At 42.6% G+C, this 13,728-nt stretch overlaps 1 protein-coding gene across 1 annotated transcript in view; it reads right to left on the minus strand.

The window, feature by feature from the left end:
- ST6GAL2 (ST6 beta-galactoside alpha-2,6-sialyltransferase 2) overlaps positions 1-12,505 on the minus strand; it is a 49,991-nt gene extending 37,486 nt beyond the window's left edge. The window contains exon 1 of the mRNA XM_027674986.1: positions 12,441-12,505. The gene's annotated coding sequence lies outside the window, so the exon portion shown is untranslated. The remainder of the gene's footprint in view (positions 1-12,440) is intronic.
- Between the last annotated feature and the right edge of the window lie 1,223 nt (positions 12,506-13,728).

Genomic DNA, 13,728 nt, shown 5'->3' on the forward strand with positions numbered 1-13,728 from the left:
AAGACGAATTTGTATTGCTCCAATCAGGCTAATAGGGAGTTTGATTTCTTTAAAGTGTTTCTAACTTTATCACCACATGCAGTTAACAATTTGTATCTGCTAAGTCTTCTATGCAATCACCATGCCTAGGTCTCCTAGGGTTTTTTTTAGTAAAAGGAGATAACTGTTAAAAGCTATGGCAAAAGCAGTATTCCAGACTGCAGATACCATAAATGTCACTGTCTCCATAAAGAAACTGAGCATGGACAAGTGCATGAGGAACAATCACATATTTTCAAGACACTTAAATAGAACATGCCCAAGGGCACACTGTAGAGGAGCCCGTGTTTCCATCAGTGAGTAACGTATAGAGTTTCCTTTCCAGCAGTTGAAGAATCTAAGCTTATGTGAATTCTAATATATCACTTTTCTGCCAAGCACACTGTTGTAAGAAAGGCACATTGGTGTCTTTAGTTTAAAATCAATTTCACTTGGCTTGGGTATCAGAGAATTGGGGAAAAAACAGACTTTTAGTATAAGACATTAGCTTTCTAAAAACACTGTCGTTCTTGGAAAATGTAACATTGTAAATTTAATACATACTTTATGTACTCTATGTACTTTCTCTACTGCTACTATTTCTCCAGCATTTCAGCCAGTGATTGATGACTCCAGATTACAGTTGTGCGTCTCCTTCAACATTACTATATCACTACAACCACCTCTTGATTTCCAAAACCTCAGAAGTGGTACTCCTATTCTGAATTGTCTCCAAGACCTATGAACCAGTCACCATTGCTGTAAGTCTTGACCCAATTTGTCTTTCTTTTGATGACACTTTTAAGTAGCATTCCTGTTTCCAAGTCACTTGACATTTTCCCTAAGTACTTTTCATACATGGGACTTGCAACTTTCTTCTTTTGTAACTTCACTTCAGATGGATGGAAAACAAATGACAGGAATCTCTGCCTTAAAAAGAAATTGCATTTTAAAGAACAAAACCATAACTTTTTTGTTTAGCAAATTCGATTTCACTTTATATCCCTAAACCACAGTAGAACTGATGTGGTATTGAATATTACTTTCTGAGAAACTTGGACAGTGGGGTAATGAGCAACTCTCCTGTTGCTTTGCTGTTACTGACCATACTTCTGCTTTATAACCAATTCCAAACAACTGGGTGGAGATATCACATATAAAGAGGCTGACATTAACTCAGTGGTAAGGAAGGAAGACCTAATACTCTATCACATATACTTACTTACTGGGTAGATTCAGCACTCACAATATAGTTTTGAGTCACAAAACTCCAGTATTGTCCATCTAACAGCTTTCTTGCATTTGCACAGTTGTATTATTGCCTGGCTCATATATATAAAATGTTAAAAGCCAGTAAATACGAAACTAATATCAAGGATTCAAAGGGGATATTTTAATTATTTTAGTGTCATACTTTTAAAACTGTTCTTTAGAAAATAAGTGAGCAAATTTAGAAACAGGGTTAAAGCGTCTCAACCAAAAAGCAAACTACAGTGGAAAGACTCCTTTACTTTCTTGAGTTTCTTTTCTTGAGCTGGATCAGATGTCTATCTTAGTCATGCTGAATTTCTCAGCAGTCAAGGCTATGAATTACTATTGGTTGTTTGTATGATTAACCATGGTGCTGGTATGCCTGAGACCTTCCAAATACAGCAGGATTATTGCAGCAATAGACGATACTATAATATTGCAGTATCACAGGCTTTGCAGTTTTCTATCCCTTCCCTCAGCTTGTGCAACGGGTTTATGAGACTCCTTGGAAACTTTCACCTGGAAGCATGGCATGGAGTAGCACCAGCAGTAACTCAATGCTTTGCAGCTCTGCAGCCTGAAGAGTGCAGACATACTATTTCTAGAAATGCCAAGAAGATAAAAATTCTTTGAGGTGATCGTCTCCATTGGGGCCCTGATTACTGAAGAAATCACACAAGGGAGTCTCTATGCAGACACTCCAGTGCCATGCAGTGATGTCTGAGCTAACTCAGGAATCAAGAGATGCCTCCTCATATCTACATAGTCTGCTTTTAATTTCCTCTTTGATAGTTATGGTTTTTGTGCTATCACCATGTGAAGAATCCTGCACTTTCAACTGCAACTAGTGAGTTTGACAAAAATAAAGATCCTAGCATCATATAAGACAGAAGTCCCATGTATACAGTATGCTCTATCTAGTTAGTGCTAGTGTCCCTACTTATCTCATGACAACCTTGCAAGAGCAATATATATTCCAGAGACTGCAAGGCTTAATTATTTTAATTCCATGGTCTGAGAGTTTTCAGCAGGATTTCTCTTCTGCTTGCAGCTTTTGCAGACTGTAGTGGTATATCTGATCACTGGTTTGAGTAGTTGTGATCACATTATCTGCACCCTTCTCAGTGGCTCCCTATATAGCGGCACATTGATTTTTAGGTGACTATGTTGGTCTTTTTAGTTCTCCTAATAATAAAACGCCTGAGCAAATTGAAAACCTACTCATCAGTATTTTACACAGACACCCTTTTTCAGGAATTAAACCATAATAATCTGCTGTAACTTGGCAGACAATTTTATGTTTTGTGTTGGGTGTGTTAGGCAAGAAGCAGTAACATCCCTCTGCTACAGCTGCTAGCCAGCAGCAGTACAGATGGCAAACAGGACAAAGACTGTGTCTTGCGCAGACACAGAGCACCTCCTGGCCTCATTGACTGCAGAGTTCAGCAGGTGCTGAGGGATCCTGCCTGAAAGAGAGCCCCACCAAAAAGCGATGCAGAGCACCCTGTTTCTTCAGGAGCCTCCTGAGTTCTGCTTAGTCTCTCCTGGGGAGCCCCAGAGAGAAAAATACAGATGAGCATCAACTTCAAACACTCTCAGCCCCTGCCTCAGGGTGAGGGCTCATTCCAGCTTGACATCTGTTCCTGCCCTGCTTGCTCTGTCTGTAAAGTGACTCAGTCAAACTAATTCAATGTCTTGAAATACAGCATATTAAAGACCTTTGTTCATGTATATGCAATGGCATGCTTTGGTCTTCACATCATTCAGAAAATAGCACTCAGAGCAGAGGAAAGGGCAGGCGCATAACCAGGTCCCACTCCTCTACAGAATTCAGTCATGCTAAGGTGCCTCTAACTTGAAAAATTAAAGGCACCTCCAGGACCACAAATACTTTCTCTCTGTTTTCTAATACCTATCTGAAGTATTGCAATTTTGGAAGCTAGACATTTCAGACTACAGATGTTTAGATACAATGAAGAGCAACTCAAGAGCACACATGGAGAACACTGATCCCCATCTTAGGCTATTGCCACCTTCACGGCTTCCTATAGGAGGAGTTGCCATTAGGGAAACCATGGATGACAAGCTGGCCATCAACCAGAAGCATTTTTTGCCTGGAGGTGAGAGTATAACTAGGCCAGAGACATTTTCTTCTACCAAGCGGAGAGGGAAAAGCAGTACTAAATAGTGATCTCTCAAACCAGACACTCCTTAAAGCTCTCCAGTTATAGTATGGTGGGAGTAGGACTCCAACTGCAAATTCTTCTCCAGCAGTTACAGGGCTAATGCTTCTGCCTTACCACATATGCCTAGAGCCAGCCATGCACAATTTGGTTCCAAGCCATACTGCTCTGAATTTATCCTTTAAAAAAAAAGAATCTGAAATAAATAGCAAAATTACAATCAACCTCAACAAGCAGTGAACAATTACAATGGAATGAATATCAACTATGCAGAAATACTTCTAATGGAGAGATTAGCTTTCTATTACAAACTCTGGTTTTAACCTTCATAACTTCAACAAAAATAAAACACAGTCACATGAAATTTCAGAGTCATGGGCTTGTGCCAAGGAAAGCTTCTCTGGAAAGTTTGAGGTGGATCGGCCAAGGCATCTTGGAGATATGAGAGTTCCTGAAAAGTGAGGTGTTCTTCATTTCTTGGACTGTTCCCTAATTTTTTTTGGCTCACCATAACTTAAAAATGGTTGGCTTAGACATTCCAAATTTGCTTGGCTACTACTGGTGCCTTTGACTAGTTGCAAGCTATTTTATTACTAAATGTGGGTTTGTGCAAATTTTGAGCAGTGTAGTTGTTAACACCACATGTTGGCTTGTGCATACTGTAGGCAAGCCAGCCTGGATCACTGCAGACTCCTCGATCACCTCATCAGCTGTGCTCAGGAGGCAGCAGCAAAGCCCAAGACCCTTCCCTCAGGTCCAATGGGGTGTAAGAACTTGGCTGGACTTTATAGAGTCCGTGGAGAGACATTTTGTCAGGATGAAGACAAATGGTCCTGGCATGCTTCCAAGCCTTGCCAGTATCAAAGTGCCTCTCTTGGAAAGCTAAGCATACACGAGGCATAGATGGTTTCCTCCTCATACTTACTATTGTCCTCTTCCTATTCCTTCAGTCCATACTTAGCTCTACCCCCTGATGTACCCAAAGAATTTTCCCTGTGAACATCCACATAACTCCCAAGTACCCTCTCCTCCATGGATTACTGATCCAATCTATTTTACATTTCCATGGTGATTGCAAAATCCATGCTGGGGCCTGGGTGCTTCTAGTGCAGGTGATTCTCCATCTCTGCCTCACTCTCTCTAAGGCCCTCGTCTAGACTAGGAGCTTTGTGCACATAGACACAACACAGAGCATTAGACTTCAGGACAGGAACATCCGGGGGAAGACTTCAGCCCTCAAGAAACAAATTTCCCCTGAGAAAACTTTTAGTTTGTTTGATGAACCCTGGAAAGACTGTGGGTAAGGAATTCACTCCTAATGGGGACTGCTCTGTTCACAATCTTGATTTTGATAACGGATACTATGGCAACCTCATGTATCGCTTGACCCAGCCTTGAGCATGGTCAACTACTCTAAACAATTCTCCTTAATCTGTAATATTTCCTTTGATGATGACTATGACCTGACGAGTTGCCAAGAAAAAAGCAGTGCACAGCTGACCAGTGGTGGAAAACATTAGGACATTAAAACACTTCTCGGTGAAGTATGTTCCTACATGTAAAGTTCCTCAGTTACAAGGAAACCTATTCTTTTTGAGATGCACACATGCATGACTCCCATTCACAGGAGCTACGTGAGTGAATCCAAAGTAAAATAGGCTTGAAAGTGTCTACATTTACCAAACATTGATCCCACAGAGAAAGTGCCTTTCAAGAATGACATATCCTTTGACCTACTGCATCTTACTTTTGCTCTTCAGAAACAAAAGACTTTGTAACAACCATGTCACTTATATTAAAAACCAAAACTGGTGCTAGGAGCACTAAAAAAAACCCATAAAATAGAAATTATCTACCTAGTAGACAGTAAGAAAAGAAGGTTTTTTCCATATTTCTTATCCAATTGGAGATTTATCAGAGCTGTTTTATTTGTACTGACTTCAACTATCTGTTCTGTCACCTTTAAAATGCAGATAATCTACCTGAGAGGTTTGCTCTTCTGAGGAGAGACCACACAAAGCTCAACCACATTTTATAAAATACATAGCCCTGTGCTGGGTCAGCACAAACCTGCAGAGCACCAAGGAAAAGCTTTGGGAAGGGTGCTACCCAGCTCCAGCCCACCTGCCACTCTGTGAGCTAATGAAAAGAGCATGAGGAGGGTCTGCAGGCACTTTCCTCCCCCTCTAAATCCACAGCGGGCAAGTCACAGTCTGACCCTAACTTAACACTCAGGCTGTAAAGTTACTTAACACTTATAGAAGAATTTATTTTTTTCAAATATACTGATGGCAGCATATGGCCCATCGACAGGTTTATTATTATAAGACACTTTTTCCATCAGGTTATAGTCTTTTTTATAAACATATGTTTCAGCACATAATAAAACCCTTAAGAACTGTTTCTGAAATGTGCAGGCACAGAAACTACTTTTCAAGGTTTGTCAAGACAATGAAAGAAACAATCTTTAAAGGCACTTGCATTTTTCTAAAGGTCTTTTTCTAAATGTCTTTTAAATCTAGAGGTACTGAGAGTTATGCATGTTCAATAAAATGAAAGAAATAAAAAGTGAGGTCTCTTGTAAATGCCACCTTCTTCTCCATTTCATCAAAGCAATTATTTTTATACTTAGTAAAACTTTTCCTTCCACTAAGTAGACATTTTAACTATGCTTTAAATCAGAATATGTGGTTTAAGGGTGAATGATAAGCTTCTGAAAATAAGGTGGCATATTATAAAGAAAATGTCAATGCCACACCACTACAGTCACACGAACTCATCAGTGCAAAGCCACCCTTGATATTCTGTGCCCTTCAGCTGCGCTAATAAAGGTCTGCGTGCGGAGTCAAAGTGCTTTGATCACAAACTTCCATCCATCTGCACGACTGCATTCGTTATATGTTTAAAAACATATTACTGCTTTATTTTCCGATAGACCACATTTCTGTTCTTAGGAAAAAAGGCTTCTTGTCTATGCATCTAATGCAATTTCTGTGCTAGTACCACATCACATAGTGTACACTGCCTTATTCAAAAAATTCCTTCACTCCACCTATTCTTAATGCTTTCTCCCTGACATCTCACATATTTAGCCCAAGCAGAGTTGGTTTTAAAAGTGGCTTCTTCAACACATCAAAACATGACTCAACTCAGGTATGTTTGCTAGGAGCTTTGTTTCCTACCACACAAGTTCACAGCAACCTGTTGAAAGGAGCCTGCAGCTGGAACACAAACTAGGACTCACTGGGGTCTAGATCCTAAGCCCACTTTAGGCAATACAAGACCTTTCACTGATTTTATGGGACTAGATATTAGGCCTGTGCTTCACTGAAGACAATAGAGGCCTTGCAGACTGTATGATACAACACATTAAATACTCCTTAACCACTAGAAAAGAATTTTGCAACCACTTTGAACATTGCATTGGAATTTAGGGTATTTTGGGGGAGAAAGAGCACTTCTTTTCAATGTATGTTTATTCCCCTCCCTTAATGACACTCCCCACACAACATAGATGTTTTAAGACAACGGAAAAATAATCACACACCAGTAGATTTGAAGCTTAAAGAATAAAAATGCCTAATTTTATCATAGCCATATTGTTATAATTGGCATGCATGAGCTTGCATTCAAATAAAAGTCATTTGTTAAAATTAATCACTGACTTCTCAGCCAATTTGTCAGTTAACTACTACTATGTCTGGACATGATCAGTTAGCTTCACTGGGAGATACAGGGTGCCCTCTATAACGCTTCCACAGGATGAAATCCTAAACCCAGTCAATCTTTTGAACATTTTGCAAGCAACTTACTCACATGGAACCAGGAGTTCATGGATGCTGCTACAGGTTCTACTTTTTTCTGCTTTTACAGATTAAGCCTTTCTAGGAGAGATAGGCTAAAACCTTCTACACTACAACGCGCTCTTTCTCCATCAGCAGACAGAGCACCATTAGCAATCACAGGTCCCCGCGCTGTGTTTGGAAACACTTAACTAGCAGCATCGGTTTCAGGCTAAGATGAGACACGATGTACGAGCCTTCTGACAAGGGGGCTGGCTCCGCTCATTTAATTGCGGTTGCTGCTCCTATGATGTGGAAACCTGTCTATTAGAAAACACATTTCGCAGGTGACTAAACAGCCATCAGATGGTAACAACTTTCATTTGTTACTGACCTCCCTTCCCTGCCGCACTGTAAGGGTGAATGGCCTGATATCCCATTGTCAGACCAGAGCAAAATGCCTCCTGCTTTGCATAGTGTATTATAAAATACCTTCAACATTTTTCAGATTGTGTCGAAACAGCACTTTTAACTAGCATTTTCTCATCTAGGCATCAACCTCATAGAAAAATGTCAAATTTTTCACTACTCCATTATGTAATGTTTGAGGGCATTTTGGACCATGACTGTAGAGCACATCACTACATTTTTACACACAGAAGGTTTTACTCAGGTCCCCGTCCTTCAAACAGAACATCATGGGCCAAAGAGACTTGGTATTTCATAGAGATAGGACCACAGCCTGTGCTGAGAAACTAATATAACAGTGACTAGACTAAAACTAGTCCTTCCAGTGATGGACTGAAAGGCAACTCCGCTACCAAAATCAAACACAGAACTGAGAAGAGCTACTTTAAACTGAGGATCCTATAAAGAGACCTCATCAAATTTTATACCTTCCCAGACCTTTGACTCCACCAATGAAAGAACGAATTCAGAAAGCCACATAACAAACCCATCTCACTAAGCCCTCTCCATCTGGTTGGCCACATATCTTCCAGCCAGACAGATACATATCACATGGGAAGAAGAAACTTTCCATGGTGAAATGCCATTTGGTTGTTATAAAGATTTTGTGTTCAGTCCTCAGAGCACTCACAGTCATTTCACAACCCTAGCTATAGAACGCCTTACTCTCGGATAGCATTCATACAACTTAATACAATAAACAGTGGAGTGTACAAAACCTGTGGTGAATCCTTTTCTGATGACAATCGCAGAACTATGCAATGAATAACATTTACTTTTCACAGCAACACACACATGACCAGCTGCATGGCCACATCTCCAATGAGATAATCAGCAATCCAGGCCACCACACCCCAGAGCCTAGCTCTGTGACACTTCCCCACCCTCTAGCCAACTCCAGCAGCATGGAAGAACTGGCCTCTCCAAAGTGACTGTTGTCGAAGAGGGCTTTGAAGGTCTGCAGACCAACAAGGTCTGTCACAGCATCTGTCAGGAGTAAGGTCAAGGACCCTCATCAAGAATACTGACAACAGCTCTCTACATTTAACCCTTAAAGTGTTTATCTTTCTGGAAAGAGACAATCTCTGAAAAAAAGCATACAGCAAGCAGAATGATTTTGGCTACTTTCCCCTCAAGGCCAACTACTGAAGCACTGTTTCTAGTCTATGTAAAATTTTCAGACCAGATAAAAACAAGTTTGAATATCTTTTGATATTTTGAATTGCTTTTTTCAGAAGTGTTACTGATCAAGCAAATCAGTTTTCTATGGTTGCTCCTTAGAAAAGACTGGATCTAAAATACAAAATGTTCATAAACCCAATAACAAATATCAAGGTTTTTGTATTATTTTCAGGTATAATATGGTAGTTGTAGTCAGCTTTTCATATGATCTTGCACTCTAAATATGTCACTGTGAGTTCTAATGGAGGAAGATGGCACTTAATATGAAATTAGTATATGTGATTAAGCACATGAAGAGGGGTTTGCTGTATCTGAACCCTTTATTGTAAATTCTTTGTGGTGCAAATTTCAGCCTGTGGCACTCCTTTTACACTCTTAGCATCATTTTCAAGACATACAGTCTCACTGAAAAAAATACTCTTAAATTCAGTAACCAATTAAAAACCTTCAGAAAAAAATATTAAAACTTTCCTATTTGTGTCATGGACTGGTTAGTACCTAAATACAAATATGAATTACAAAATTTTAAGGAAGCTCAAAACAAATTAACATATGAATGGCATGCAGAACAATTGCTCTGAATTACTACCAGCAAAATCAAAACTCAACTGCTTTTAGTTATGCAAATTGGAAATGTAGTGGCGGGACTGCAAAGGAGAGCCTAAGAAGTGCAAAGTTCAGGGAAAAGCCATGCATGCAGCTGCTCCAAAAATAACCATGGTCAGATAAAAGTCTGAAAGCAATTATTTGGGGTGAATATTGTACACAGGCCACTGCACTAAGCTTCTATAATTAAACAAGGCAAAAGTTCAGATGGTGCCTAATAAGCCATTTACTACATTAATTATATTCAAGTGTGGCAGTCTAATGCTTGGTAATAACTAACAACAAGGGAAATAATTTAAAGAAAGTATCTGATGATGTAAATTTCTTTCTTTTTCATTCATCAGTACCAGTGTTGCCAGTCAGCCTTTCTAACACACTTCAAACACATGAAAGGGATACTGCTTAATGTCAGGAAGAGCTATTTAAGGGTTGTAAACCTTTATGCTGAGGAAACCAACAGTCTTACTCAACAAAATGATTTCTACACTGCAAAGGTAGTAGCAAAATCAGATTTTCCATTCCTTGAATCAAGACCCAAAGTTCCAGTGCCACAGGGGCAACCAATTTCTTTTTTTTAGCAACAACAGCATCTCAACAGACCTTTGCAGATCAACAGATTTCCCACTGACCCTATTTCCTGGATTTGCCTTCACACTGATCACACAGTCTTTGTACGCATCTGTGATTTTAATAGTATTTGCAGCAATTTCTTAACAAGATAATTAATATTAGAGAGGTATTTAATATATTTTGGCTTCTTTTAATGCCATTAGTAGCTAAATACATGAAAAATGAGCCTATACCATATGCCCAAGTACTTCTCTGTAGACCACTAGCCAATTCCTTAGCAAATACAGAGAAGTTTCCAAAACGCAATCTGAAATTTACTGCAGAGAGATTTGCTTACTATTTCTGATGGACCAGTAGCATTCCAACAACTTATGTCAAATCCAGCATGCTCCAATAGTATATGCAGTAACTAGCACACACAGTATCAATTCACAATGCAGTTGTTAGGATGCTACCAACAGGATACTGTTCTATCTCATTTCACTAATCTGCAATAGAAAAATATCATTCTGAGGTGTTACAATTATTTTCTACTTTGTTTTCTTAATTTTAAATCAGGAAACAGTCTCTTCAGATTTTATTTATGCATAACTCTACGATTAACCTAAGAGTGCATAGAACAATCATTTTTCAGATTTCAAAGGATAAGAGATAAGGTGAACATACAACTTTATCCATTATGTCTTCCCACTGGGATGTTTACATATGAAACTCTAACATTCCTTTAGGCTACTTTTATAAACTTTTTCTAACACTTTCCCTATTGTTTGGCCTTTCTTTTCATTTCCTCTGTAGAAAATACATCACAAAACATAGATGTAGAGGTCTGTAACCTTGCAACAAACCTCTAACACTTTGTGTACACCCTCCAACTCTGAACGTGCAGTATGGACAATGCTGGGAAATCCTGTCCTCTGCCCAGATGAAGTGCAGAACAGAAAAGAGTTCTCTGACTACCACACCAAGAGTTGTAGAGGTCCTAAATACCATCAGAGAAGACTTTTGTCTACGAATAGTTTGAAGTCTTCACTTGCAAAATCTCAAATCGAGCACTTCCACAGCAAATTGCAAGAGGAGCCCTGCCTCCTACAGCAGAGGTGTCTGCAAAGACATCTCTTTGTTGTCAGCTGCAGAAATCAGTGCTGAACGTCCTTGGGTTTGAATACATAGACAGGACGTCACCTCCAGACCCTTTATCACAGCTTCTCATTCAGCAAATATAGCACATCTTTTCCCAATAGTGCAGCGTTTGGTTTTAGCAAGCCACACACAAAACCAGCAGGCAACTACGGCAGGATTTCAAGCAGTATTTTAATCAGAAATGCACATAAAAGAAAAATACCTCTACACTATAGTTTGAATTTATTAAAATAATAAATCCCCCTCCTTAAAAAAAACACAAAAAACTCACTGCAAGAACTTCATCTTTAAATGGAAAAAATGTAGTAATTCTTTCCCCATATCCAACAGTCCCACACTATCAAAACCAGCTGAATTACTTTCGCATGAGTTTTCCAAACAACAACAACAAAAAGATGCATACATACATATATAAGTATTAAAATTACCTGGATGCATACACCATGCCTGAAAAGTTTCATTGCAAAAGGGTTAAAGTTCAGAAAGTTTGCAAGACTGAAAAAGGAAAATCAGATTGAAAAATGTGCAAAAACCACGACTGTGAGCTTTGTCGCTGCCTCCTGCCTTAACAGTTCCCTACACGTGAAGAAATGAGATGACTAAACCTTACTCCAAGGGATCACCTAAATTACTTGAATGAGTAACCCAATCAAATTTTTTCTAGTACCAAATGAAACACATTGCCATGACAAAATAAACTAAAAATGGTACAGTTGAGTACTAGAGATGATAACATTACCGATAAAATATAGAAAGAGACCACAAAAGTGATCTACACTGCTTATTAGAGGTGAATTCGCCGAGATTTTTTTTTCTTCTGAGAATACTGATTTTTATATGCTAACACAGCTGCCTAACCATTGATAAGAGCAATCTGCAAGAGCAAATAGAGAACTAACAGAACAGCCTTGAAAAGCAACCACAGAAAAGGGTCTCATTTAAATTCCTGGAAAGCACTGCTTCTCTAAACGTATCTATTCAAGCCCTCTTGAGAAGGCGAACCCTCCTAAAACACACCCCGCACGCTCCCCGCCTGAAATCTGTGAAGGCAAGAAGCCACTAAGCTATGCCACTGAGAACCCATGTGGCTTCACCTACAGGATTTTCCTCCCCGCAAACGCTGCACAGTAGAAATCCTCCCCTTCACCACCACCACCGGCCGCCCCCCGCCAAAAAAAAAAAAAAAAAAAAAAAAAAAAAGAGAGAGAAGTGCTCTCGGCCAGGGGGTGCCACTACGTACCGCCGGGCGCTCAGGGCTCTCTGGGGGCCCTGCCCCCCGAGGTGCAGTAGCCGGGGCGGCGCGGGCGCTCCTCCTCGCCGCGTCCCACGCGGTGCCGCTCCCCCCGCATGGTGGTGGCCGCCGCACGCACAAAGCGCAGGGCGCGGGCACCGCCGGGGGCGGGCGGCACCGCGGCTCCCGCCGGATCGCAAGCAGCACCGGCGCCGGGAGGTGACACGGGCGGCGCGCGGCTCGCAGCAGCTCAGCGCGGCGCAGCTCAGCTCGGCTCGGCTCGGCTCGGCTCGGCACGGCACCGCCCCCACCCCGCGGGCGCTGCCCTCCCCCGGGAGCCACCGCCCGCCGGGGCCGCCCCCCACACGCGGCCGAGCGTTCCCCGCGCTGCCGCCCGGCCCCTCCCGGGATGGGGGTGCCCCCGCCCCCGGTACCTCGCGGGCGGGGCCGGGCCCTACTACGGGGGGGGGCGGGAGCTTGCGCGGGTTGACGGGCGGAGGGGGCCGGGACCGCGGAGGGGCGGGCATGCTGGGGCTGCCCCGGGGCCGTGCCGCGCTCTCTTGGTTCATTGTTCGAGAAGGGCAGCGGCGGCCGGGGCGGCCCCGGGAGGAGGGGCGGGCGCTGCGGCGGGAGGGGGCCACCCGGGCGGCGGGGGGAGCGCCGCACCTTCCTCCGCACGGGCAGGGGCTTGGCGGCAGCGCTGCATCTTCCCCCCGTGGGGGAGTGTGTGGGGCCGGCGGCGGCGGGGCATCTTCCCCCGCGCCGGCCAGGGACGGATGGGATGCGCGGGGATGGGGCGCCGGCGTTGCACCTTCCCCGCTGTGGTGTGGCGGGGCTGGGGGACCGCGCTGCACCTTCAGGGCCCTGTGCTGGAGAAGTTCAAAGCGGCACGGGAGGGTGGGAGGTGCGTGGGCTGGGGCCGGGCCGGCTGCCTCTTCGCCTTGTCCCCGTGTCCCTGGCCTGCCGAGCGCGGGGAGCGCCGCGGGGCTTCGGCATCGGGACCCCGGCGGGTCCGGCCGAGGGCGCGAGGGTTCTCTGTGGCCGTTCCGGAAAGTTGAAGACATGGTCCTTTATTCAGCCCTTCCTCGTGAGCCGGGGCGGTGGGACTCCCGCAGCTATACAGTGTGGAAGCGCCGCAGCCAGCTTTGGCTTTTTAAGATTAGGCTCCGTTAATTAAAGAAATATTTTAAGCTTAAAGGTCTCCTGAGAAGAAACATATTAACTCGCTCATGAAGCGGGTAGAAAAACAATGTGATGTAGGGCTGTTGGATCAGCGATCACAAAGAAAAGGAGAGAT

This window comes from Neopelma chrysocephalum, unplaced genomic scaffold (genome assembly GCF_003984885.1).
Source record: "Neopelma chrysocephalum unplaced genomic scaffold, ASM398488v2 Primary Assembly neopelma1_25, whole genome shotgun sequence".
NCBI lineage: Eukaryota > Metazoa > Chordata > Aves > Passeriformes > Pipridae > Neopelma > Neopelma chrysocephalum.